Raw genomic sequence first — 21,353 nt, 5'->3', positions numbered from 1 at the left:
CTCTTCGAAAACTTTATAATAACACGTATCTATGGTGTAGTGGTTATCACGTCCGCTTTACACGCGGAAGGTCACGGTTTCGAGCCCTGGTAGATACATGTTTTGACCCTCGAGATTAGACATAATAATAAGGTAGATCTCTTCGAAAACTCACAATAACCAAGTATCTATGGTGTAGTGGTTATCACGTCCGCCTAACACGCGGAAGGTCCAGGTTCGAGCCCTGGTAGATTCATGCTTTGACCATCGTGATTAGACATTATAATAAGCTAGATCTCTTCTAAAACTTTATATTAACGCGCACCTATGGTGTAGTGGTTATCACGTCCGCGTAACACGCGGAAGGTCCCAGGTTCGTGCCCTGATAGAAACATGTTTTGACCATCGTGATTAGAAATAGTAATAAGCTAGATCTCTTCGAAAACTTTATAATAACACGTATCTATGGTGTATTGGTTATCACGTCCGCCTTGCACGTGGAAGGTCCCAGGTTCGAGCCCTGGTAGATACATGTTTTGACCATCGTGATTAGACATAATAATAAGGTAGATCTCTTCGAAAACTTTATAATAACACGTATCTATGGTGTAGTGGTTATCACGTCCGCTTTACACGCGGAAGGTCACGGTTTCGAGCCCTGGTAGATACATGTTTTGACCCTCGAGATTAGACATAATAATAAGGTAGATCTCTTCGAAAACTCACAATAACCAAGTATCTATGGTGTAGTGGTTATCACGTCCGCCTAACACGCGGAAGGTCCAGGTTCGAGCCCTGGTAGATTCATGCTTTGACCATCGTGATTAGACATTATAATAAGCTAGATCTCTTCTAAAACTTTATATTAACGCGCACCTATGGTGTAGTGGTTATCACGTCCGCCTAACATGCGGAAGGTCCCAGGTTCGAGCCCTGGTAGATACATGTTTTGACCATCGTGATTAGACATAATAATAAGGTAGATCTCTTCGAAAACTCAGAATAACCAAGTTTCTATGGTGTAGTGGTTATCACGTTGCTTTACACGAGGAAGGTCTCAGGTTCGAGCCCTGATAGTTACATGTTTTGACCATCGTGATTAGACATAGTTATAAGCTAAATCTCTTCTAAAACCCTATGTTAATACGTATCTATGGTGTAGTGTTTATCACGTCCGCCTAACACGCGGAAGGTCCCAGGTTCGAGCCCTGATAGATACATGTTTTGACCAACGTGATTAGACATAGTAATAAGCTAGATCTCTTCGAAAACTTAAATTAACACGTATCTGTGGTGTAGTGGTTATCACGTCCGCTTTACACGCGGAAGGTCCCAGGTTCGTGCCCTGATAGATACATGTTTAGACCATCGTGATTAGACATAGTAATAAGCTAGATCTCTTCGAAAACCTAAATTAACACGTATCTATGGTTTAGTGGTTATCACGTCCGCTTTACACGCGGAAAGTGCCAGGTTCGAGCCATGATAGATACATGTTTTGACCATCGTGATTAGACATAGTAATAAGCTAGATCTCTTCGAAAACTTTATAATAACACGTATCTATAGTGTAGTGGTTATCACGTCCGCTTTACACGCGGAAGGTCTCAGGTTCGAGCCCTGATAGATACATGTTTTGACCATCGTGATTAGACATAATAATAAGGTAGATCTCTTCGAAAACTTTATAATAACACGTATCTATGGTGTAGTGGTTATCACGTCCGTTTTACACGCGGAAGGTCCCGGTTTTGAGCCCTGGTAGATACATGTTTTGACCCTCGTGATTAGACATAATAATAAGCTAGATCTCTTCGAAAACTTTATAATAACACGTATCTATGGTGTAGTGGTTATCACGTCCGCTTTACACGCGGAAGGTCTCAGGTTCGAGCCCTGATAGATACATGTTTTGACCATCGTGATTAGACATAGTAATAAGCTAGATCTCTTCGAAAACTTTATAATAACACGTATCTATGGTGTAGTGGTTATCACGTCCGCTTTACACGCGGAAGGTCCCAGGTTCGAGCCCTGGTAGATACATGTTTTGATCATCGTGATTATACATAATAATAAGGTAGATCTCTTAGAAAACTCACAATAACCAAGTATCTATGGTGTAGTGGTTATCACGTCCGCCTAAAACGCCGAAAGTCCCGGTTTCGAGCCCTGGTAGATACATGTTTTGACCATCGTGATTAGACATAATAATAAGGTAGATCTCTTCGAAAACTTTATATTAACACGTATCTATGGTGTATTGGTTATCACGTCCGCCTTGCACGTGGAAGGTCCCAGGTTCGAGCCCTGGTAGATACATGTTTTGACCATCGTGATTAGACATAATAATAAGGTAGATCTCTTCGAAAACTTTATAATAACACGTATCTATGGTGTAGTGGTTATCACGTCCGCTTTACACGCGGAAGGTCACGGTTTCGAGCCCTGGTAGATACATGTTTTGACCCTCGTGATTAGACATAATAATAAGCTAGATCTCTTTTAAAACTTTATATTAACACGCACCTATGGTGTAGTGGTTATCACGTCCGCCTAACACGCGGAAGGTCCCAGGTTCGAGCCCTGGTAGATACATGTTTTGACCATCGTGATAAGACATAATAAAAAGGTAGATCTCTTCGAAAACTCAGAATAACCAAGTATCTATGGTGTAGTGGTTATCACGTCCGCCTAAAACGCGGAAGGTGTCAGGTTCGAGCCCTGATAGATACATGTTTTGACCATCGTGATTAGACATAGGAATAAGCTAGATCTCTTCGAAAACTTAAATTAACACGTATCTATAGTGTAGTGGTTATCACGTCCGCTTTACACGCGGAAGGTCCCAGGTTTGAGCCCTGGTAGATACATGTTTTGACCATCGTGATTAGACATAATAATAAGGTAGATCTCTTGGAAAACTCACAATAACCAAGTATCTATGGTGTAGTGGTTATCACGTCCGCGTAACACGCGGAAGGTCCCAGGTTCGTGCCCTGATAGAAACATGTTTTGACCATCGTGATTAGAAATAGTAATAAGCTAGATCTCTTCGAAAACTTTATAATAACACGTATCTATGGTGTATTGGTTATCACGTCCGCCTTGCACGTGGAAGGTCCCAGGTTCGAGCCCTGGTAGATACATGTTTTGACCATCGTGATTAGACATAATAATAAGGTAGATCTCTTCGAAAACTTTATAATAACACGTATCTATGGTGTAGTGGTTATCACGTCCGCTTTACACGCGGAAGGTCACGGTTTCGAGCCCTGGTAGATACATGTTTTGACCCTCGAGATTAGACATAATAATAAGGTAGATCTCTTCGAAAACTCACAATAACCAAGTATCTATGGTGTAGTGGTTATCACGTCCGCCTAACACGCGGAAGGTCCAGGTTCGAGCCCTGGTAGATTCATGCTTTGACCATCGTGATTAGACATTATAATAAGCTAGATCTCTTCTAAAACTTTATATTAACGCGCACCTATGGTGTAGTGGTTATCACGTCCGCGTAACACGCGGAAGGTCCCAGGTTCGTGCCCTGATAGAAACATGTTTTGACCATCGTGATTAGAAATAGTAATAAGCTAGATCTCTTCGAAAACTTTATAATAACACGTATCTATGGTGTATTGGTTATCACGTCCGCCTTGCACGTGGAAGGTCCCAGGTTCGAGCCCTGGTAGATACATGTTTTGACCATCGTGATTAGACATAATAATAAGGTAGATCTCTTCGAAAACTTTATAATAACACGTATCTATGGTGTAGTGGTTATCACGTCCGCTTTACACGCGGAAGGTCACGGTTTCGAGCCCTGGTAGATACATGTTTTGACCCTCGAGATTAGACATAATAATAAGGTAGATCTCTTCGAAAACTCACAATAACCAAGTATCTATGGTGTAGTGGTTATCACGTCCGCCTAACACGCGGAAGGTCCAGGTTCGAGCCCTGGTAGATTCATGCTTTGACCATCGTGATTAGACATTATAATAAGCTAGATCTCTTCTAAAACTTTATATTAACGCGCACCTATGGTGTAGTGGTTATCACGTCCGCCTAACACGCGGAAGGTCCCAGGTTCGAGCCCTGGTAGATACATGTTTTGACCATCGTGATTAGACATAATAATAAGGTAGATCTCTTCGAAAACTCAGAATAACCAAGTTTCTATGGTGTAGTGGTTATCACGTTGCTTTACACGAGGAAGGTCTCAGGTTCGAGCCCTGATAGTTACATGTTTTGACCATCGTGATTAGACATAGTTATAAGCTAAATCTCTTCTAAAACCCTATGTTAATACGTATCTATGGTGTAGTGTTTATCACGTCCGCCTAACACGCGGAAGGTCCCAGGTTCGAGCCCTGATAGATACATCTTTTGACCAACGTGATTAGACATAGTAATAAGCTAGATCTCTTCGAAAACTTAAATTAACACGTATCTGTGGTGTAGTGGTTATCACGTCCGCTTTACACGCGGAAGGTCCCAGGTTCGTGCCCTGATAGATACATGTTTAGACCATCGTGATTAGACATAGTAATAAGCTAGATCTCTTCGAAAACCTAAATTAACACGTATCTATGGTTTAGTGGTTATCACGTCCGCTTTACACGCGGAAAGTGCCAGGTTCGAGCCATGATAGATACATGTTTTGACCATCGTGATTAGACATAGTAATAAGCTAGATCTCTTCGAAAACTTTATAATAACACGTATCTATAGTGTAGTGGTTATCACGTCCGCTTTACACGCGGAAGGTCTCAGGTTCGAGCCCTGATAGATACATGTTTTGACCATCGTGATTAGAAATAGTAATAAGCTAGATCTCTTCGAAAACTTTATAATAACACGTATCTATGGTGTAGTGGTTATCACGTCCGCTTTACACGCGGAAGGTCCCAGGTTCGAGCCCTGGTAGATACATGTTTTGATCATCGTGATTATACATAATAATAAGGTAGATCTCTTAGAAAACTCACAATAACCAAGTATCTATGGTGTAGTGGTTATCACGTCCGCCTAACACGCGGAAGGTCCCAGGTTCGAGCCCTAGTAGATTCATGCTTTGACCATCGTGATTAGACATAATAATAAGCTAGATCTCTTCTAAAATTTTATATTAACACGCACCTATGGTGTAGTGGTTATCACGTCCGCCTAACACGCGGAAGGTCCCAGGTTCGAGCCCTGATACATACATGTTTTGACCATCGTGATTAGACATAATAATAAGGTAGATCTCTTCGAAAACTTTATAATAACACGAATCTATGGTGTAGTGGTTATCACGTCCGCTTTACACGCGGAAGGTCTCAGGTTTCAGCGCTGGTAGATACATGTTTTGACCATCGTGATTAGACATAATAATAAGGTAGATCTCTTCGAAAACTCACACTAACCAAGTATCTATGGTGTAGTGGTTATCACGTCCGCCTAACACGCGGAAGGTCCCAGGTTCGAGCCCTGGTAGATACACGTTTTGACCATCGTTATAAGACATAATAATAAGGTAGATCTCTTCGAAAACTCAGAATAACCAAGTATCTATGGTGTAGTGGTTATCACGTTGCTTTACACGAGGAAGGTCTCAGGTTCGAGCCCTGATAGTTACATGTTTTGACCATCGTGATTAGACATAGTTATAAGCTAAATCTCTTCTAAAACCTTATGTTAATACGTATCTATGGTGTAGTGTTTATCACGTCCGCCTAACACGCGGAAGGTCCCAGGTTCGAGCCCTGATAGTTACATGTTTTGACCATCGTGATTAGACATAGTAATAAGCTAGATCTCTTCGAAAACTTAAATTAACACGTATCTGTGGTGTAGTGGTTATCACGTCCGCTTTACACGCGGAAGGTCCCAGGTTCGTGCCCTGATAGATACATGTTTAGACCATCGTGATTAGACATAGTAATAAGCTAGATCTCTTCGAAAACTTAAATTAACACGTATCTATGGTTTAGTGGTTATCACGTTCGCTTTACACGCGGAAAGTGCCAGGTTCGAGCCCTGATAGATACATGTTTTGACCATCGTGATTAGACATAGTAATAAGCTACATCTCTTCGAAAACTTAAATTAACACGTATCTATGGTGTAGTGGTTATCACGTCCGCTTTACACGCGGAAGGTCCCAGGTTCGAGCCCTGGTAGATACATGTTTTGACCATCGTGATTAGACATAATAATAAGGTAGATCTCTTCGAAAACTCACAATAACCAAGTATCTATGGTGTAGTGGTTATCACGTCCGCCTAACACTAGGAAGGTCCCAGGTTCGAGCCCTGATAGATACATGTTTTGACCATCGTGATTAGACATAGTAATAAGCTAGATCTCTTCGAAAACTTAAATTAACACGTATCTATAGTGTAGTGGTTATCACGTCCGCCTTGCACGTGGAAGGTCCCAGGTTCGAGCCCTGGTAGATACATGTTTTGACCATCGTGATTAGACATAATAATAAGGTAGATCTCTTCGAAAACTTTATAATAACACGTATCTATGGTGTAGTGGTTATCTTGTCCGCTTTACACGCGGAAGGTCTCAGGTTCGAGCCCTGATAGATACATGTTTTGACCATCGTGATTAGACATAGTAATAAGCTAGATCTCTTCGAAAACTTAAATTAACACGTATCTATAGTGCAGTGGTTATCACGTCCGCCTTGCACGTGGAAGGTCCCAGGTTCGAGCCCTGGTAGATACATGTTTTGACCATCGTGATTAGACATAATAATAAGGTAGATCTCTTCGAAAACTTTATAATAACACGTATCTATGGTGTAGTGGTTATCACGTCCGCTTTACACGCGGAAGGTCTCAGGTTCGAGCCCTGATAGATATTGTTTTGACCATCGTGATTAGACATAATAATAAGGTAGATCTCTTCGAAAACTCACAATAACCAAGTATCTATGGTGTAGTGGTTATCACGTCCGCCTAACACGCGGAAGGTCCCAGGTTCGAGCCCTGGTAGATACATGTTTTGACCATCGTGATAAGACATAATAATAAGGTAGATCTCTTCGAAAACTCAGAATAACCAAGTATCTATGGTGTAGTGGTTATCCCGTTGCTTTACACGCGGAAGGTCCCAGGTTCGAGCCCTGATAGATACATGTTTTGACCATCGTGATTAGACATAGTAATAAGCTAGATCTCTTCGAAAACTTAAATTAACACGTATCTGTGGTGTAGTGGTTATCACGTCTGCGTAACACGCGGAAGGTCCCAGGTTACAGCGCTGGTAGGGATTCGCGTTTTGGTTTTCGTCGAGTGCGGTCGCGTTTTTCTCTCGCTCCGTCCTCGGCTTCTCCTCTTGCTCGCGGGTTTTTTTTCGGCCTTTGGCTTTTTTATTCGTTTCTTTGCGTGAGTTTCTTTTTTGCTGTCTATTTTGAGTCGGGTTTCTCGCGTTTTGGGCTCTGCCTCGGGCAGAGTCCCGTTATTTTTTCAACTAATCTATTATTATTACTAATCTACTTACACGATGGAAGTTTTGAAACGTTCGGTTTTTGTAGAATGTCAGGAGCGCGTTGTTTCGAAGATTGAAGAAGCTTTGTCATTGACTTTTGGTGCGGATTCTTATTCGTCGGTGGTGAGTACGAAAGGCGGTTTTTTCGTAACATTTGTGTCGTTGGAAGATGCGGATAATTGCGCAGAATTAGGTCTTGGGCTCGAGGCGGAAGACTGCGTGGTGCGTAAAGTCGGGAGTCGCGAGATCATTGCTACCTTTTTTGATCTCCCTGAGTTTGTATCGGATGACGTTTTAAAGGCAAAGTTGCTGAGTTATAATTGCGAGTTAAAAAGTGAGGTGGTTTGGGAGCGTACAAATGGCAAGTATTACGGGCAACGCTCGATAAAGGTTTCGCTACCAGAGGGTGTCTCTAGCTTACCTTATAGTTTGCGTTTGGTCGACGTCATGGGGCTCGAAAGCTCCTACCGCGTTCGGCATGATCGGCAGGGCAAAGTTTGTAATAAGTGTCTGTCTAACTCTCACCTCTACAAGGACTGTCCTCTCTTCGTTTGCCGCCGGTGTGACGCTCAGGGGCATATCGCGCGGGTTTGCCCCAATGTTGATATACCTCGTCGTTTGCCTCCTGCTGCACCTTCTGTCGACTTGCCGGTTGGTGTTTCTTCCGCCGAGGTTATCCCGGGGGGCGGGTCACCAGTTGCGGCGCCTGGAGACTCTGAAGTACTGGTTGCGACTCAGAAACGTCCAGTTTCTAGTAGTGATGGTGAACCTTCCGTTTCGCCCGAGGATGGCCAGGGAGACTGGCGTGTTGTCGGTGGTAAGCAGGGGCTGAAACGACCTAAGTCAGACCTCCCTTTGCTTGGTCGGCCTCCTTCTCCACGTCTTATCGCTGACCAGGTGACCCCTCCGCTGCTCTCGCCCTTCAATGATAAAAATCGTTTCTCTTAACGTCCGCGGTTTGCGGGCTCTGGCGAAGATGAAAGAACTGGTTGAATGGAGCAAGGGTTTCGACGTTTTGTGTCTCCAAGAGACTCACTGGTCGGGCTCCCATGTCGCGGTTTTTCGGTCTCTTTGGCGCGGTCCCATTTATTTTGATAATGACCCTGTTTTCGGTTTTCGCGGTGTTGCTATTTGCATTCGGGCGGGTCTTGACGTTTTGCCTGCCCGCGTCCTACGTAGTGGAGAGGGCCGGTTTATTTTGGCGTCTTTGTCCATTGACAGCGAACCTCTGGATATCGTGAACGTGTATCTTCCGAATGTCGCGCCCGATCGTTTGCCCTTTTATGACCGCTTGCGGGGGGTGGTCTCGCGCTGTTCGCGTCCCCTAGTCGTCGGGGATTTTAACGACGTTGCGCGCCCGGGTCTGGATCGCCGACCATTGTCTGGTTCCTCTTCGCGTTTGGGCTCGACTGCCTTATTCCGATTTCTACGTGATACCCACCTCATTGACGTTTGGCGCGCAACACATGCGGACAACTTTGACTGGACCTGGTCCGGTCCCGTGTATGGCTCTTATCTTCAATCGCGCATCGACTATGTTCTCCTTGCCGGGGAGGATCGTCAGAATGTTACGACCTGTCAGATCTTACCGTGTCCCCTTTCGGATCATCGCGCCCTTGAACTCCGTCTCGTCTTGGACGGCGTTAAGATGGGCCCAGGTACGTGGTCTTTTAATGCGCGTCTCTTGCAGTTCGACGCCTACCGCCAGGCAGTCTTACGCATTCTTCGCCGGAGTCGCCAACGCTTTCGCGAATCGCCGGACAAATTTGCATGGTACGAAGCTTTAAAGCAGTCCCTACGCGAACATGCCATGTTGTACGGGAAGGTTCAAGCCTCGCGTGATCGCGCCGAACGAACTCGCTTACGCGAAGCCTTGTCCAAGACTCAGCTGGCCGCATCTAATTCCTCGGTTGGTCTCGCGGACTTTCTTGCGGCGAAGGAGGCCTTAAACGACTTCGACAGGGGGGTGCTGCAGGGGGCAGTAGTTCGGGCTAACCAGCAATGGCGCTCGGCCGGTGAGCGTCCTACGTCCTTTTTTCTCCGCCTGGAACGTCATCGGCAGTCTTCTAAGTCGATCAAATGTGTCTTGGCGCCTGACGCGCAGCTCCTCACGGAACCGGGGGCCGTTCGGCAGCGCTATTTTGAACACTTCGCGGCGATGTCTCGTAGACGTCCTACGAACCGGGCTGTAATTGACTTTTACGCGTCTTTCGTTACTAACAGACTTTGTGCGGCCGACGCGCAGGTTTGTGATGCCCCGATACGGTGGGCGGACATTTCAATGGTCTTAAATTGCGCTCCCGCCGGCAAAAGCCCGGGTACTGACGGTTTCACGAACGAGTTCTGGCGATTCGTGCTGCCACATATTCAGGAAGAATTTGTTGCACTCATTTCCCATTGTCATTCGGAGGGTCGCCTTCCTCCTTCTATGAAGGAAGGGCTCATTATCTTGCTGCCTAAAGCCGGTGATTTACGAGACGTCAAGAACAGACGCCCCATCACGTTGCTAAACGCGGACTATAAGCTCGTCGCGAAAGTACTCGGTTCACGGCTTTCTTCAATTTTTCCATCGTTAATTCATGGTTCGCAAACGGGCGCCGTTCGATCACGTTCCGCGACCAGTACTCCCGCCCTTTTCTCCGACATCAAGGACTATCTGCAGCGGTCTCGCGGGCCGGGTATCCTCGTTAAATTAGATCTCGCGAAAGCGTTTGATCAGGTTTCGTGGGACTACCTCTTTGCGGTACTTCGCGCTTTTGGCTTCGGCGAGCCTTTTCGCAAGTGGATTTAATTATTTCTCGTTGGCAGCAAGTCTTGCCTGAAAATAAATGGATATTTAACAGACTTTTTTCAGCTCGGTCGATCGGTCCGCCAGGGCTGTCCGCTTAGTCCCTTGCTTTACGTTCTCTCTTCCGAACCGCTATCGACCGGATTCTTTGGCCGACCTCTCAGCCTCCTCCCTTGTTACGGGTTCATGTCGATGACAATGCCTTGGTGGTCCGTGATACAGCATCCGTCTTGGAAGTTGTGCGGGAATATCAGCGGTATGGCCTCGCGTCGGGTTCCGACTTGAACATCTCCAAGTGTCGAGGTATGTGATTGGGCTGCGACCGGGGTCGAGCCCCATCCTCTGTTGCGGACCTCACTATCTCGTCCGACCCGCTCGAGATTTTGGGCATCTTTCTCAGTACGGATGGCGCAGTATCGGACGATCTTAACTGGAGCCCGCGTTTGGCTAAATTCCGTCGTGTCCTTCGCATTTGGAAAGGTCGGTGCCTTTCCTTGTCGGGCAAGATCGTGGTGGTCAACACTTTGGCCATGTCATTACTTGGGCATTCGCTGCGGTCCCTCGCGTTACCTAATCGGTTTGAGGACGACTTTCGCCGGGAAACCCTGGGTTTTTTGTGGGGTGAACGCGCCCATACGGTCGCTTATTCTTTGCTTACGCGTCCGAAGAAAGGCGGCGGCTTCGGGCTGGTTGACTTGCGCACGAAGAAACTTACTTTTCGCTTGCAAGAACTGTTACGGTATATTACGGGCGCCGACGCGCAACGTACGTACGAACTGGCTCAGTATTTGTTGTGTCCTTCTTTGCATGCCTCGGACCCGGGATTTGACATTTTGCAGTGCACGCTCCCTGCCTCGTATGTCGCGAGGCTCTCACCCCGGTATCGTGAGCTTTGGCTCGCTTGGTCTGAATTCTGTGCCACTCAGAATCTGCATTTAAGAGACCCGCCCGATTTATTAAGTTCGGTTTTATTCTTCAACCCGCGTATTGACATGTCCGGTCTCAGTCCGCGTGCTCGTGCGTGTTTTCTTTTTCACGGTCTGTATCGCTTACGGGATTTTACTTACGAAGTGGTTCCGGGTTTTTTACCCAGTCCCGCGATTGCTGACCTGTGTGGGCTAGCTTCGGACGCCCCTTGCCCGTCGTGGCTTACAACTGCGGTTCAATATATCCATTCTGTTCTCCCGGAGACTTGGCTTTCCCGCGTTCGGTCGCGGCGCCGCTTCTGCCGTACGGTCGGTGTGACATTAGTCGATAATACGGGTGCGGATTTCGACTTGACTGCCCTGACCAGCAAGGTCATCTACGGTCGTTTTGCGCTCTCCACCGTTGCTGAGTCCCCAGGTGAGCATGCCTGGCGCCGGTTCTTTGGGGGTCCCCTGCCTCGCCCTGCCTGGTCAACGTTACACTCGTCTTTGCTTCGTCCTTCTCATCGCGACGTCAACCTTCAAGTGGTGCATGGGGCTATCTTTACGTCTGAGCGGCTTTTCGCCATCGGTCTTTCGTCTAACCCCACGTGCGTGTTTTGCTTCAACAATGTCGAAACTTTAGAGCACATTTTCTTGCGCTGCCCCTTTACGATTCGGCTCTGGCAGTCCCTCTTTGTCACTAAATTAGGCTTGGCCCTTGACAGTGTGCTGGGCAGTTGTACGCCCGGCAGGGACTCTTTTATCATCTTTCAACATTATTCGGCTGGCATTCGCCCTAAATCCCGTGTGAAATTCGTTCATTTCTTAACGTCACTCTTTAAATGGCTGGTTTTAAATGCACGTTCGTTTTTAATTAGTACTGCCAAAGTCTCGTTAGCTATTTTAGAAAAACGTTGTTACGCTATTTTAAAACGCGAACTACGTCTAACCTTAAGCTCCCATTTTTTGTTATTGAATCGTGATGAACATTTTTTAAAGCATATAAAACAATTCTTAGACTGGTTGTAATTGTTCGATATTTCCTGATGTGCACAAAGTAGCATTGATTATCTTTGACGTTTGTATCAATTTTGTTTTATATTAAAAAAAAAAAAAAAAAAAACGTCCGCTTTACACGCGGAAGGTCCCAGGTTCGTGCCCTGATAGATACATGTTTAGACCATCGTGATTAGACATAGTAATAAGCTAGATCTCTTCGAAAACTTAAATTAACACGTATCTATGGTTTAGTGGTTATCACGTTCGCTTTACACGCGGAAAGTGCCAGGTTCGAGCCCTGATAGATACATGTTTTGACCATCGTGATTAGACATAGTAATAAGCTACATCTCTTCGAAAACTTAAATTAACACGTATCTATGGTGTAGTGGTTATCACGTCCGCTTTACACGCGGAAGGTCCCAGGTTCGAGCCCTGGTAGATACATGTTTTGACCATCGTGATTAGACATAATAATAAGGTAGATCTCTTCGAAAACTCACAATAACCAAGTATCTATGGTGTAGTGGTTATCACGTCCGCCTAACACTAGGAAGGTCCCAGGTTCGAGCCCTGATAGATACATGTTTTGACCATCGTGATTAGACATAGTAATAAGCTAGATCTCTTCGAAAACTTAAATTAACACGTATCTATAGTGTAGTGGTTATCACGTCCGCCTTGCACGTGGAAGGTCCCAGGTTCGAGCCCTGGTAGATACATGTTTTGACCATCGTGATTAGACATAATAATAAGGTAGATCTCTTCGAAAACTTTATAATAACACGTATCTATGGTGTAGTGGTTATCACGTCCGCTTTACACGCGGAAGGTCACGGTTTCGAGCCCTGGTAGATACATGTTTTGACCCTCGTGATTAGACATAATAATAAGGTAGATCTCTTCGAAAACTCACAATAACCAAGTATCTATGGTGTGGTGGTTATCACGTCCGCCTAACACGCGGAAGGTCCCAGGTTCGAGCCCTGGTAGATTCATGCTTTGACCATCGTGATTCGACATAATAATAAGCTAGATCTCTTCTAAAACTTTATATTAACACGCACCTATGGTGTAGTGGTTATCACGTCCGCCTAACACGCGGAAGGTCCCAGGTTCGAGCCCTGGTTGATGCATGTTTTGACCATCGTGATAAGACATAATAAAAAGGTAGATCTCTTCGAAAACTCAGAATAACCAAGTATCTATGGTGTAGTGGTTATCACGTCCGCCTAAAACGCGGAAGGTGTCAGGTTCGAGCCCTGATAGATACATGTTTTGACCATCGTGATTAGACATAGTAATAAGCTAGATCTCTTCGAAAACTTAAATTAACACGTATCTGTGGTGTAGTGGTTATCACGTCCGCTTTACACGCGGAAGGTCCCAGGTTCGTGCCCTGATAGATACATGTTTAGACCATCGTGATTAGACATAGTAATATGCTAGATCTCTTCGAAAACTTAAATTAACACGTATCTATGGTTTAGTGGTTATCACGTCCGCTTTACACGCGGAAAGTGCCAGGTTCGAGCCCTGAAAGATACATGTTTTGACCATCGTGATTAGACATAGTAATAAGCTACATCTCTTCGAAAACTTAAATTAACACGTATCTATGGTGTAGTGGTTATCACGTCCGCTTTACACGCGGAAGGTCCCAGGTTCGAGCCCTGGTAGATACATGTTTTGACCATCGTGATTAGACATAATAATAAGGTAGATCTCTTCGAAAACTCACAATAACCAAGTATCTATGGTGTAGTGGTTATCACGTCCGCCTAACACGCGGAAGGTCCCAGGTTCGAGCCCTGATAGATACATGTTTTGACCATCGTGATTAGACATAGTAATAAGCTAGATCTCTTCGAAAACTTTATAATAACACGTATCTATGGTGTAGTGGTTATCACGTCCGCTTTACACGCGGAAGGTCTCAGGTTCGAGCCCTGATAGATACATGTTTTGACCATCGTGATTAGACATAATAATAAGGTAGATCTCTTCGAAAACTCACAATAACCAAGTATCTATGGTGTAGTGGTTATCACGTCCGCCTAACACGCGGAAGGTCCCAGGTTCGAGCCCTGGTAGATACATGTTTTGACCATCGTGATAAGACATAATAATATGGTAGATCTCTTCGAAAACTCAGAATAACCAAGTATCTATGGTGTAGTGGTTATCACGTTGCTTTACACGAGGAAGGTCTCAGGTTCGAGCCCTGATAGTTACATGTTTTGACCATCGTGATTAGACATAGTAATAAGCTAGATCTCTTCGAAAACTTTATAATAACACGTATCTATGGTGTAGTGGTTATCACGTCCGCTTTACACGCGGAAGGTCTCAGGTTCGAGCCCTGATAGATACATGTTTTGACCATCGTGATTAGACATAGTAATAAGCTAGATCTCTTCGAAAACTTTATAATAACACGTATCTATGGTGTAGTGGTTATCACGTCCGCTTTACACGCGGAAGGTCCCAGGTTCGAGCCCTGGTAGATACATGTTTTGATCATCGTGATTATACATAATAATAAGGTAGATCTCTTAGAAAACTCACAATAACCAAGTATCTATGGTGTAGTGGTTATCACGTCCGCCTAACACGCGGAAGGTCCCAGGTTCGAGCCCTGGTAGATTCATGCTTTGACCATCGTGATTAGACATAATAATAAGCTAGATCTCTTCTAAAACTTTATATTAACACGCACTTATGGTGTAGTGGTTATCACGTCCGCCTAACACGCGGAAGGTCCCAGGTTCGAGCCCTGATACATACATGTTTTGACCATCGTGATTAGACATAATAATAAGGTAGATCTCTTCGAAAACTTTATAATAACACGTATCTATGGTGTAGTGGTTATCACGTCCGCTTTACACGCGGAAGGTCTCAGGTTCGAGCCCTGATAGATCCATGTTTTGACCATCGTGATTAGACATAATAATAAGGTAGATCTCTTCGAAAACTCACAATAACCAAGTATCTATGGTGTAGTGGTTATCACGTCCGCCTAACACGCGGAAGGTCCCAGGTTCGAGCCCTGGTAGATACATGTTTTGACCATCGTGATAAGACATAATAATATGGTAGATCTCTTCGAAAACTCAGAATAACCAAGTATCTATGGTGTAGTGGTTATCACGTTGCTTTACACGAGGAAGGTCTCAGGTTCGAGCCCTGATAGTTACATGTTTTGACCATCGTGATTAGACATAGTTATAAGCTAAATCTCTTCTAAAACCTTATGTTAATACGTATCTATGGTGTAGTGTTTATCACGTCCGCCTAACACGCGGAAGGTCCCAGGTTCGAGCCCTGATAGATACATGTTTTGACCATCGTGATTAGACATAGTAATAAGCTAGATCTCTTCGAAAACTTAAATTAACACGTATCTATGGTTTAGTGGTCATCACGTTCGCTTTACACGCGGAAAGTGCCAGGTTCGAGCCCTGATAGATACATGTTTTGACCATCGTGATTAGACATAGTAATAAGCTACATCTCTTCGAAAACTTAAATTAACACGTATCTATGGTGTAGTGGTTATCACGTCCGCTTTACACGCGGAAGGTCCCAGGTTCGAGCCCTGGTAGATACATGTTTTGACCATCGTGATTAGACATAATAATAAGGTAGATCTCTTCGAAAACTCACAATAACCAAGTATCTATGGTGTAGTGGTTATCACGTCCGCCTAACACTAGGAAGGTCCCAGGTTCGAGCCCTGATAGATACATGTTTTGACCATCGTGATTAGACATAGTAATAAGCTAGATCTCTTCGAAAACTTAAATTAACACGTATCTATAGTGTAGTGGTTATCACGTCCGCCTTGCACGTAGAAGGTCCCAGGTTCGAGCCCTGGTAGATACATGTTTTGACCATCGTGATTAGACATAATAATAAGGTAGATCTCTTCGAAAACTTTATAATAACACGTATCTATGGTGTAGTGGTTATCACGTCCGCTTTACACGCGGAAGGTCACGGTTTCGAGCCCTGGTAGATACATGTTTTGACCCTCGTGATTAGACATAATAATAAGGTAGATCTCTTCGAAAACTCACAATAACCAAGTATCTATGGTGTGGTGGTTATCACGTCCGCCTAACACGCGGAAGGTTCCAGGTTCGAGCCCTGGTAGATTCATGCTTTGACCATCGTGATTAGACATAATAATAAGCTAGATCTCTTCTAAAACTTTATATTAACACGCACCTATGGTGTAGTGGTTATCACGTCCGCCTAACACGCGGAAGGTCCCAGGTTCGAGCCCTGGTAGATACATGTTTTGACCATCGTGATAAGACATAATAAAAAGGTAGATCTCTTCGAAAACTCAGAATAACCAAGTATCTATGGTGTAGTGGTTATCACGTCCGCCTAAAACGCGGAAGGTGTCATTTTCGAGCCCTGATAGATACATGTTTTGACCATCGTGATTAGACATAGTAATAAGCTAGATCTCTTCGAAAACTTAAATTAACACGTATCTGTGGTGTAGTGGTTATCACGTCCGCTTTACACGCGGAAGGTCCCAGGTTCGTGCCCTGATAGATACATGTTTTGACCATCGTGATTAGACATAGTAATAAGCTAGATCTCTTCGAAAACTTTATAATAACACGTATCTATGGTGTAGTGGTTATCACGTCCGCTTTACACGCGGAAGGTCTCAGGTTCGAGCCCTGATAGATACATGTTTTGACCATCGTGATTAGACATAGTAATAAGCTAGATCTCTTCGAAAACTTAAATTAACACGTATCTATAGTGTAGTGGTTATCACGTCCGCCTTGCACGTGGAAGGTCCCAGGTTCGAGCCCTGGTAGATACATGTTTTGACCATCGTGATTAGACATAATAATAAGGTAGATCTCTTCGAAAACTTTATAATAACACGTATCTATGGTGTAGTGGTTATCACGTCCGCTTTACACGCGGAAGGTCACGGTTTCGAGCCCTGGTAGATACATGTTTTGACCCTCGTGATTAGACATAATAATAAGGTAGATCTCTTCGAAAACTCACAATAACCAAGTATCTATGGTGTGGTGGTTATCACGTCCGCCTAACACGCGGAAGGTTCCAGGTTCGAGCCCTGGTAGATTCATGCTTTGACCATCGTGATTAGACATAATAATAAGCTAGATCTCTTCTAAAACTTTATATTAACACGCACCTATGGTGTAGTGGTTATCACGTCCGCCTAACACGCGGAAGGTCCCAGGTTCGAGCCCTGGTAGATACATGTTTTGACCATCGTGATAAGACATAATAAAAAGGTAGATCTCTTCGAAAACTCAGAATAACCAAGTATCTATGGTGTAGTGGTTATCACGTCCGCCTAAAACGCGGAAGGTGTCAGGTTCGAGCCCTGATAGATACATGTTTTGACCATCGTGATTAGACATAGTAATAAGCTAGATCTCTTCGAAAACTTAAATTAACACGTATCTGTGGTGTAGTGGTTATCACGTCCGCTTTGCACGCGGAAGGTCCCAGGTTCGTGCCCTGATAGATACATGATTAGACCCTCGTGATTAGACATAGTAATAAGCTAGATCTCTTCGAAAACTTTATAATAACACGTATCTATGGTGTAGTGGTTATCACGTCCGCTTTACACGCGGAAGGTCTCAGGTTCGAGCCCTGATAGATACATGTTTTGACCATCGTGATTAGACATAGTAATAAGCTAGATCTCTTCGAAAACTTTATAATAACACGTATCTATGGTGTAGTGGTTATCACGTCCGCTTTACACGCGGAAGGTCCCAGGTTCGAGCCCTGGTAGATACATGTTTTGATCATCGTGATTATACATAATAATAAGGTAGATCTCTTAGAAAACTCACAATAACCAAGTATCTATGGTGTAGTGGTTATCACGTCCGCCTAACACGCGCAAGGTCCCAGGTTCGAGCCCTGGTAGATTCATGCTTTGACCATCGTGATTAGACATAATAATAAGCTAGATCTCTTCTAAAACTTTATATTAACACGCACTTATGGTGTAGTGGTTATCACGTCCGCCTAACACGCGGAAGGTCCCAGGTTCGAGCCCTGATACATACATGTTTTGACCATCGTGATTAGACATAATAATAAGGTAGATCTCTTCGAAAACTTTATAATAACACGTATCTATGGTGTAGTGGTTATCACGTCCGCTTTACACGCGGAAGGTCTCAGGTTCGAGCCCTGATAGATACATGTTTTGACCATCGTGATTAGACATAATAATAAGGTAGATCTCTTCGAAAACTCACAATAACCAAGTATCTATGGTGTAGTGGTTATCACGTCCGCCTAACACGCGGAAGGTCCCAGGTTCGAGCCCTGGTAGATACATGTTTTGACCATCGTGATAAGACATAATAATATGGTAGATCTCTTCGAAAACTCAGAATAACCAAGTATCTATGGTGTAGTGGTTATCACGTTGCTTTACACGAGGAAGGTCTCAGGTTCGAGCCCTGATAGTTACATGTTTTGACCATCGTGATTAGACATAGTTATAAGCTAAATCTCTTCTAAAACCGTATGTTAATACGTATCTATGGTGTAGTGTTTATCACGTCCGCCTAACACGCGGAAGGTCCCAGGTTCGAGCCCTGATAGATACATGTTTTGACCATCGTGATTAGACATAGTAATAAGCTAGATCTCTTCGAAAACTTAAATTAACACGTATCTGTGGTGTAGTGGTTATCACGTCCGCTTTACACGCGGAAGGTCCCAGGTTCGTGCCCTGATAGATACATGTTTAGACCATCGTGATTAGACATAGTAATAAGCTAGATCTCTTCGAAAACTTAAATTAACACGTATCTATGGTTTAGTGGTTATCACGTTCGCTTTACAAGCGGAAAGTGCCAGGTTCGAGCCCTGATAGATACATGTTTTGACCATCGTGATTAGACATAGTAATAAGCTACATCTCTTCGAAAACTTAAATTAACACGTATCTATGGTGTAGTGGTTATCACGTCCGCTTTACACGCGGAAGGTCCCAGGTTCGAGCCCTGGTAGATACATGTTTTGACCATCGTGATTAGACATAATAATAAGGTAGATCTCTTCGAAAACTCACAATAACCAAGTATCTATGGTGTAGTGGTTATCACGTCCGCCTAACACTAGGAAGGTCCCAGGTTCGAGCCCTGATAGATACATGTTTTGACCATCGTGATTAGACATAGTAATAAGCTAGATCTCTTCGAAAACTTAAATTAACACGTATCTATAGTGTAGTGGTTATCACGTCCGCCTTGCACGTGGAAGGTCCCAGGTTCGAGCCCTGGTAGATACATGTTTTGACCATCGTGATTAGACATAATAATAAGGTAGATCTCTTCGAAAACTTTATAATAACACGTATCTATGGTGTAGTGGTTATCACGTCCGCTTTACACGCGGAAGGTCACGGTTTCGAGCCCTGGTAGATACATGTTTTGTCCCTCGTGATTAGACATAATAATAAGGTAGATCTCTTCGAAAACTCACAATAACCAAGTATCTATGGTGTGGTGGTTATCACGTCCGCCTAACACGCGGAAGGTTCCAGGTTCGAGCCCTGGTAGATTCATGCTTTGACCATCGTGATTAGACATAATAATAAGCTAGATCTCTTCTAAAACTTTATATTAACACGCACCTATGGTGTAGTGGTTATCACGTCCGCCTAACACGCGGAAGGTCCCAGGTTCGAGCCCTGGTAGATACATGTTTTGACCATCGTGATAAGACATAATAAAAAGGTAGATCTCTTCGAAAACTCAGAATAACCAAGTATCTATGGTGTAGTGGTTATCACGTCCGCCTAAAACGCGGAAGGTGTCAGGTTCGAGCCCTGATAGATACATGTTTTGACCATCGTGATTAGACATAGTAATAAGCTACATCTCTTCGAAAACTTAAATTAACACGTGTCTGTGGTGTATTGGTTATCACGTCCGCTTTACACGCGGAAGGTCCCAGGTTCGTGCCCTGATAGATACATGTTTAGACCATCGTGATTAGACATTGTAATATGCTAGATCTCTTCGAAAACTTAAATTAACACGTATCTATGGTTTAGTGGTTATCACGTCCGCTTTACACGCGGAAAGTGCCAGGTTCGAGCCCTGATAGATACATGTTTTGACCATCGTGATTAGACATAGTAATAAGCTACATCTCTTCGAAAACTTAAATTAACACGTATCTATGGTGTAGTGGTTATCACGTCCGCTTTACACGCGGAAGGTCCCAGGTTCGAGCCCTGGTAGATACACGTTTTGACCATCGTGATTAGACATAATAATAAGGTAGATCTCTTCGAAAACTCACAATAACCAAGTATCTATGGTGTAGTGGTTATCACGTCCGCCTAACACTAGGAAGGTCCCAGGTTCGAGCCCTGATAGATACATGTTTTGACCATCGTGATTAGACATAGTAATAAGCTAGATCTCTTCGAAAACTTAAATTAACACGTATCTATAGTGTAGTGGTTATCACGTCCGCCTTGCACGTAGAAGGTCCCAGGTTCGAGCCCTGGTAGATACATGTTTTGACCATCGTGATTAGACATAATAATAAGGTAGATCTCTTCGAAAACTTTATAATAACACGTATCTATGGTGTAGTGGTTATCACGTCCGCTTTACACGCGGAAGGTCACGGTTTCGAGCCCTGGTAGATACATGTTTTGACCCTCGTGATTAGACATAATAATAAGGTAGATCTCTTCGAAAACTCACAATAACCAAGTATCTATGGTGTGGTGGTTATCACGTCCGCCTAACACGCGGAAGGTTCCAGGTTCGAGCCCTGGTAGATTCATGCTTTGACCATCGTGATTAGACATAATAATAAGCTAGATCTCTTCTAAAACTTTATATTAACACGCACCTATGGTGTAGTGGTTATCACGTCCGCCTAACACGCGGAAGGTCCCAGGTTCGAGCCCTGGTAGATACATGTTTTGACCATCGTGATAAGACATAATAAAAAGGTAGATCTCTTCGAAAACTCAGAATAACCAAGTATCTATGGTGTAGTGGTTATCACGTCCGCCTAAAACGCGGAAGGTGTCATTTTCGAGCCCTGATAGATACATGTTTTGACCATCGTGATTAGACATAGTAATAAGCTAGATCTCTTCGAAAACTTAAATTAACACGTAT

General features: G+C 44.0%; 50 non-coding genes across 50 annotated transcripts; all 50 read left to right on the top strand.

Annotated features, from left to right (window-relative positions):
• Window positions 1–438: 438 nt before the first annotated feature.
• TRNAA-UGC (transfer RNA alanine (anticodon UGC)) lies at window positions 439–511 on the top strand. Its single transcript has one exon. It is a non-coding gene; the product is annotated as a tRNA-Ala (tRNA).
• Window positions 512–851: 340 nt separating this feature from the next.
• TRNAV-AAC (transfer RNA valine (anticodon AAC)) lies at window positions 852–924 on the top strand. The gene has a single exon. It is a non-coding gene; the product is annotated as a tRNA-Val (tRNA).
• A 614-nt stretch (window positions 925–1,538) lies between these two features.
• TRNAV-UAC (transfer RNA valine (anticodon UAC)) lies at window positions 1,539–1,611 on the top strand. The gene has a single exon. It is a non-coding gene; the product is annotated as a tRNA-Val (tRNA).
• A 203-nt stretch (window positions 1,612–1,814) lies between these two features.
• TRNAV-UAC (transfer RNA valine (anticodon UAC)) lies at window positions 1,815–1,887 on the top strand. The gene has a single exon. It is a non-coding gene; the product is annotated as a tRNA-Val (tRNA).
• A 65-nt stretch (window positions 1,888–1,952) lies between these two features.
• Window positions 1,953–2,025, top strand: TRNAV-UAC (transfer RNA valine (anticodon UAC)). The gene has a single exon. It is a non-coding gene; the product is annotated as a tRNA-Val (tRNA).
• A 203-nt stretch (window positions 2,026–2,228) lies between these two features.
• TRNAA-UGC (transfer RNA alanine (anticodon UGC)) lies at window positions 2,229–2,301 on the top strand. Its single transcript has one exon. It is a non-coding gene; the product is annotated as a tRNA-Ala (tRNA).
• A 203-nt stretch (window positions 2,302–2,504) lies between these two features.
• On the top strand, window positions 2,505–2,577 carry TRNAV-AAC (transfer RNA valine (anticodon AAC)). Its single transcript has one exon. It is a non-coding gene; the product is annotated as a tRNA-Val (tRNA).
• Window positions 2,578–2,642: 65 nt separating this feature from the next.
• Window positions 2,643–2,715, top strand: TRNAF-AAA (transfer RNA phenylalanine (anticodon AAA)). The gene has a single exon. It is a non-coding gene; the product is annotated as a tRNA-Phe (tRNA).
• Window positions 2,716–2,779: 64 nt separating this feature from the next.
• Window positions 2,780–2,852, top strand: TRNAV-UAC (transfer RNA valine (anticodon UAC)). The gene has a single exon. It is a non-coding gene; the product is annotated as a tRNA-Val (tRNA).
• A 203-nt stretch (window positions 2,853–3,055) lies between these two features.
• TRNAA-UGC (transfer RNA alanine (anticodon UGC)) lies at window positions 3,056–3,128 on the top strand. The gene has a single exon. It is a non-coding gene; the product is annotated as a tRNA-Ala (tRNA).
• Window positions 3,129–3,606: 478 nt separating this feature from the next.
• TRNAA-UGC (transfer RNA alanine (anticodon UGC)) lies at window positions 3,607–3,679 on the top strand. The gene has a single exon. It is a non-coding gene; the product is annotated as a tRNA-Ala (tRNA).
• Window positions 3,680–4,019: 340 nt separating this feature from the next.
• TRNAV-AAC (transfer RNA valine (anticodon AAC)) lies at window positions 4,020–4,092 on the top strand. Its single transcript has one exon. It is a non-coding gene; the product is annotated as a tRNA-Val (tRNA).
• Window positions 4,093–4,706: 614 nt separating this feature from the next.
• TRNAV-UAC (transfer RNA valine (anticodon UAC)) lies at window positions 4,707–4,779 on the top strand. Its single transcript has one exon. It is a non-coding gene; the product is annotated as a tRNA-Val (tRNA).
• Window positions 4,780–4,844: 65 nt separating this feature from the next.
• Window positions 4,845–4,917, top strand: TRNAV-UAC (transfer RNA valine (anticodon UAC)). Its single transcript has one exon. It is a non-coding gene; the product is annotated as a tRNA-Val (tRNA).
• A 479-nt stretch (window positions 4,918–5,396) lies between these two features.
• On the top strand, window positions 5,397–5,469 carry TRNAV-AAC (transfer RNA valine (anticodon AAC)). The gene has a single exon. It is a non-coding gene; the product is annotated as a tRNA-Val (tRNA).
• A 613-nt stretch (window positions 5,470–6,082) lies between these two features.
• On the top strand, window positions 6,083–6,155 carry TRNAV-UAC (transfer RNA valine (anticodon UAC)). The gene has a single exon. It is a non-coding gene; the product is annotated as a tRNA-Val (tRNA).
• A 202-nt stretch (window positions 6,156–6,357) lies between these two features.
• Window positions 6,358–6,430, top strand: TRNAA-UGC (transfer RNA alanine (anticodon UGC)). The gene has a single exon. It is a non-coding gene; the product is annotated as a tRNA-Ala (tRNA).
• A 202-nt stretch (window positions 6,431–6,632) lies between these two features.
• On the top strand, window positions 6,633–6,705 carry TRNAA-UGC (transfer RNA alanine (anticodon UGC)). Its single transcript has one exon. It is a non-coding gene; the product is annotated as a tRNA-Ala (tRNA).
• Window positions 6,706–6,907: 202 nt separating this feature from the next.
• TRNAV-AAC (transfer RNA valine (anticodon AAC)) lies at window positions 6,908–6,980 on the top strand. The gene has a single exon. It is a non-coding gene; the product is annotated as a tRNA-Val (tRNA).
• A 5,559-nt stretch (window positions 6,981–12,539) lies between these two features.
• Window positions 12,540–12,612, top strand: TRNAV-UAC (transfer RNA valine (anticodon UAC)). Its single transcript has one exon. It is a non-coding gene; the product is annotated as a tRNA-Val (tRNA).
• A 202-nt stretch (window positions 12,613–12,814) lies between these two features.
• On the top strand, window positions 12,815–12,887 carry TRNAA-UGC (transfer RNA alanine (anticodon UGC)). The gene has a single exon. It is a non-coding gene; the product is annotated as a tRNA-Ala (tRNA).
• A 341-nt stretch (window positions 12,888–13,228) lies between these two features.
• On the top strand, window positions 13,229–13,301 carry TRNAV-AAC (transfer RNA valine (anticodon AAC)). Its single transcript has one exon. It is a non-coding gene; the product is annotated as a tRNA-Val (tRNA).
• A 65-nt stretch (window positions 13,302–13,366) lies between these two features.
• Window positions 13,367–13,439, top strand: TRNAF-AAA (transfer RNA phenylalanine (anticodon AAA)). Its single transcript has one exon. It is a non-coding gene; the product is annotated as a tRNA-Phe (tRNA).
• Window positions 13,440–13,777: 338 nt separating this feature from the next.
• Window positions 13,778–13,850, top strand: TRNAV-UAC (transfer RNA valine (anticodon UAC)). The gene has a single exon. It is a non-coding gene; the product is annotated as a tRNA-Val (tRNA).
• A 65-nt stretch (window positions 13,851–13,915) lies between these two features.
• TRNAV-AAC (transfer RNA valine (anticodon AAC)) lies at window positions 13,916–13,988 on the top strand. The gene has a single exon. It is a non-coding gene; the product is annotated as a tRNA-Val (tRNA).
• Window positions 13,989–14,053: 65 nt separating this feature from the next.
• Window positions 14,054–14,126, top strand: TRNAV-UAC (transfer RNA valine (anticodon UAC)). Its single transcript has one exon. It is a non-coding gene; the product is annotated as a tRNA-Val (tRNA).
• Window positions 14,127–14,191: 65 nt separating this feature from the next.
• Window positions 14,192–14,264, top strand: TRNAV-AAC (transfer RNA valine (anticodon AAC)). Its single transcript has one exon. It is a non-coding gene; the product is annotated as a tRNA-Val (tRNA).
• Window positions 14,265–14,466: 202 nt separating this feature from the next.
• TRNAV-UAC (transfer RNA valine (anticodon UAC)) lies at window positions 14,467–14,539 on the top strand. The gene has a single exon. It is a non-coding gene; the product is annotated as a tRNA-Val (tRNA).
• Window positions 14,540–14,604: 65 nt separating this feature from the next.
• Window positions 14,605–14,677, top strand: TRNAV-UAC (transfer RNA valine (anticodon UAC)). Its single transcript has one exon. It is a non-coding gene; the product is annotated as a tRNA-Val (tRNA).
• A 65-nt stretch (window positions 14,678–14,742) lies between these two features.
• On the top strand, window positions 14,743–14,815 carry TRNAV-AAC (transfer RNA valine (anticodon AAC)). Its single transcript has one exon. It is a non-coding gene; the product is annotated as a tRNA-Val (tRNA).
• A 341-nt stretch (window positions 14,816–15,156) lies between these two features.
• On the top strand, window positions 15,157–15,229 carry TRNAV-AAC (transfer RNA valine (anticodon AAC)). Its single transcript has one exon. It is a non-coding gene; the product is annotated as a tRNA-Val (tRNA).
• Window positions 15,230–15,705: 476 nt separating this feature from the next.
• Window positions 15,706–15,778, top strand: TRNAV-UAC (transfer RNA valine (anticodon UAC)). Its single transcript has one exon. It is a non-coding gene; the product is annotated as a tRNA-Val (tRNA).
• Window positions 15,779–15,980: 202 nt separating this feature from the next.
• On the top strand, window positions 15,981–16,053 carry TRNAA-UGC (transfer RNA alanine (anticodon UGC)). The gene has a single exon. It is a non-coding gene; the product is annotated as a tRNA-Ala (tRNA).
• A 341-nt stretch (window positions 16,054–16,394) lies between these two features.
• On the top strand, window positions 16,395–16,467 carry TRNAV-AAC (transfer RNA valine (anticodon AAC)). Its single transcript has one exon. It is a non-coding gene; the product is annotated as a tRNA-Val (tRNA).
• A 340-nt stretch (window positions 16,468–16,807) lies between these two features.
• Window positions 16,808–16,880, top strand: TRNAV-UAC (transfer RNA valine (anticodon UAC)). The gene has a single exon. It is a non-coding gene; the product is annotated as a tRNA-Val (tRNA).
• A 64-nt stretch (window positions 16,881–16,944) lies between these two features.
• Window positions 16,945–17,017, top strand: TRNAA-UGC (transfer RNA alanine (anticodon UGC)). The gene has a single exon. It is a non-coding gene; the product is annotated as a tRNA-Ala (tRNA).
• Window positions 17,018–17,358: 341 nt separating this feature from the next.
• Window positions 17,359–17,431, top strand: TRNAV-AAC (transfer RNA valine (anticodon AAC)). The gene has a single exon. It is a non-coding gene; the product is annotated as a tRNA-Val (tRNA).
• Window positions 17,432–17,496: 65 nt separating this feature from the next.
• On the top strand, window positions 17,497–17,569 carry TRNAF-AAA (transfer RNA phenylalanine (anticodon AAA)). The gene has a single exon. It is a non-coding gene; the product is annotated as a tRNA-Phe (tRNA).
• A 64-nt stretch (window positions 17,570–17,633) lies between these two features.
• Window positions 17,634–17,706, top strand: TRNAA-UGC (transfer RNA alanine (anticodon UGC)). The gene has a single exon. It is a non-coding gene; the product is annotated as a tRNA-Ala (tRNA).
• Window positions 17,707–17,771: 65 nt separating this feature from the next.
• Window positions 17,772–17,844, top strand: TRNAV-UAC (transfer RNA valine (anticodon UAC)). The gene has a single exon. It is a non-coding gene; the product is annotated as a tRNA-Val (tRNA).
• Window positions 17,845–17,909: 65 nt separating this feature from the next.
• Window positions 17,910–17,982, top strand: TRNAV-UAC (transfer RNA valine (anticodon UAC)). The gene has a single exon. It is a non-coding gene; the product is annotated as a tRNA-Val (tRNA).
• Window positions 17,983–18,323: 341 nt separating this feature from the next.
• Window positions 18,324–18,396, top strand: TRNAV-UAC (transfer RNA valine (anticodon UAC)). Its single transcript has one exon. It is a non-coding gene; the product is annotated as a tRNA-Val (tRNA).
• A 65-nt stretch (window positions 18,397–18,461) lies between these two features.
• Window positions 18,462–18,534, top strand: TRNAV-AAC (transfer RNA valine (anticodon AAC)). The gene has a single exon. It is a non-coding gene; the product is annotated as a tRNA-Val (tRNA).
• A 613-nt stretch (window positions 18,535–19,147) lies between these two features.
• Window positions 19,148–19,220, top strand: TRNAV-UAC (transfer RNA valine (anticodon UAC)). The gene has a single exon. It is a non-coding gene; the product is annotated as a tRNA-Val (tRNA).
• Window positions 19,221–19,422: 202 nt separating this feature from the next.
• TRNAA-UGC (transfer RNA alanine (anticodon UGC)) lies at window positions 19,423–19,495 on the top strand. The gene has a single exon. It is a non-coding gene; the product is annotated as a tRNA-Ala (tRNA).
• Window positions 19,496–19,836: 341 nt separating this feature from the next.
• TRNAV-AAC (transfer RNA valine (anticodon AAC)) lies at window positions 19,837–19,909 on the top strand. The gene has a single exon. It is a non-coding gene; the product is annotated as a tRNA-Val (tRNA).
• Window positions 19,910–19,974: 65 nt separating this feature from the next.
• On the top strand, window positions 19,975–20,047 carry TRNAF-AAA (transfer RNA phenylalanine (anticodon AAA)). Its single transcript has one exon. It is a non-coding gene; the product is annotated as a tRNA-Phe (tRNA).
• Window positions 20,048–20,385: 338 nt separating this feature from the next.
• TRNAV-UAC (transfer RNA valine (anticodon UAC)) lies at window positions 20,386–20,458 on the top strand. The gene has a single exon. It is a non-coding gene; the product is annotated as a tRNA-Val (tRNA).
• Window positions 20,459–20,660: 202 nt separating this feature from the next.
• On the top strand, window positions 20,661–20,733 carry TRNAA-UGC (transfer RNA alanine (anticodon UGC)). The gene has a single exon. It is a non-coding gene; the product is annotated as a tRNA-Ala (tRNA).
• Window positions 20,734–21,074: 341 nt separating this feature from the next.
• On the top strand, window positions 21,075–21,147 carry TRNAV-AAC (transfer RNA valine (anticodon AAC)). Its single transcript has one exon. It is a non-coding gene; the product is annotated as a tRNA-Val (tRNA).
• The last annotated feature ends 206 nt before the right edge of the window (window positions 21,148–21,353 follow it).

This window comes from Phalangium opilio, unplaced genomic scaffold, assembly GCF_054372755.1.
Source record: "Phalangium opilio isolate 3A_F unplaced genomic scaffold, DU_Popi_V2 ptg000046l_1, whole genome shotgun sequence".
Lineage (NCBI taxonomy): Eukaryota > Metazoa > Arthropoda > Arachnida > Opiliones > Phalangiidae > Phalangium > Phalangium opilio.
The sequence above is the reverse complement of the archived record's forward strand: the minus strand, read 5'-3'. Positions and strand labels throughout refer to the sequence as shown.